Raw genomic sequence first — 985 nt, 5'->3', positions numbered from 1 at the left:
TGTCCAAGAAAGAGTACAAACAAGCAATCATCACACGGACTTGAATGGTCCATTGTCCTCCTTGTGTGTTGGAGTTCCTTGTGAGGAAACTCATGATATTACGTGTTTTTATTAGTGTTGTATCTTCCACCTGTTGTTCCCTTGAACACCTGAGAGTGGGATTGAAAGAAAAACTGACATTGTGTTGGAGTTCCAGAAGGAGTGAGTGCTGTTTTGCAGAGAAACTCCTGATTTGTTCCTGTTTGACATAATTCCTCCCCAATGGATTTACGTCTGAACAACCGGAGTGTTGGAAGGAAGGAAACGATGGTTCGTTTGTCAATCATCTTGTGATGGTGCCGCTTCTTCTTCTTCAGGTTTGATTTCATGTGAAAACGTTTGTTTTAGTGTGATGGCGTCTGTGAAGGAGCTGCAAAGCCAAAATGATTTCCCTCCTCATGTTTCCTTTGTTAGTTTTCATCTTCATGAAGGTTTAATGATGAGTTGTTGTTGCCTACGATCATACCACCCTGAATACGCCCGATCTCGTCCGATCTCGGAAGCTAAGCAGGTTCGGGCCCGGTTAGTACCTGGATGGGAGACCGCCTGGGAACACCGGGTGTTGTAGGCCTTTTGCCCTCCAGGGGGAGTCACCCTTTGTTTTCCCTCATCCACGAATGACAATCTTTTTATTTTAATCGCAACAAAACACTCTCTTCATTCCCCTTCATGTTTATATAATTAGATAAAAAGACGTGAGTTTGTGATGCTCCTGAACCTGGTTTGATTGTGAAAACACAAAAAGCTTTCCTCCTGTGTTCGGTGATTTTTTTAAAGGAAAGTTTTTCACCCAACGACTTCAAAACAAATTGAAAGTAGAACTACATTGTCGATGGGACACCATCGCATATTCCCGCGCGCACTGCTTTGTCCCATTAACGTCAGGTGAAATTTTATCTTGCAAAATGGATTGACTATTCTTTTCTATTTGATGTGCTTTATGACC

The 985-nt window shown here is 42.4% G+C and overlaps 1 non-coding gene across 1 annotated transcript; it reads left to right on the top strand.

Moving 5' to 3' along the window:
* Nucleotides 1-491: 491 nt before the first annotated feature.
* LOC147035580 (5S ribosomal RNA) lies at nt 492-610 on the top strand. Its single transcript, XR_015050045.1, has one exon. It is a non-coding gene; the product is annotated as a 5S ribosomal RNA (ribosomal RNA).
* The last annotated feature ends 375 nt before the right edge of the window (nt 611-985 follow it).

This window comes from Eptatretus burgeri, chromosome 1 (assembly GCF_056783735.1).
Source record: "Eptatretus burgeri isolate ZD-2024b chromosome 1, Ebu_testis_v1, whole genome shotgun sequence".
In the NCBI taxonomy this organism is placed as follows: domain Eukaryota; kingdom Metazoa; phylum Chordata; class Myxini; order Myxiniformes; family Myxinidae; genus Eptatretus; species Eptatretus burgeri.
The sequence above is the reverse complement of the archived record's forward strand: the minus strand, read 5'-3'. Positions and strand labels throughout refer to the sequence as shown.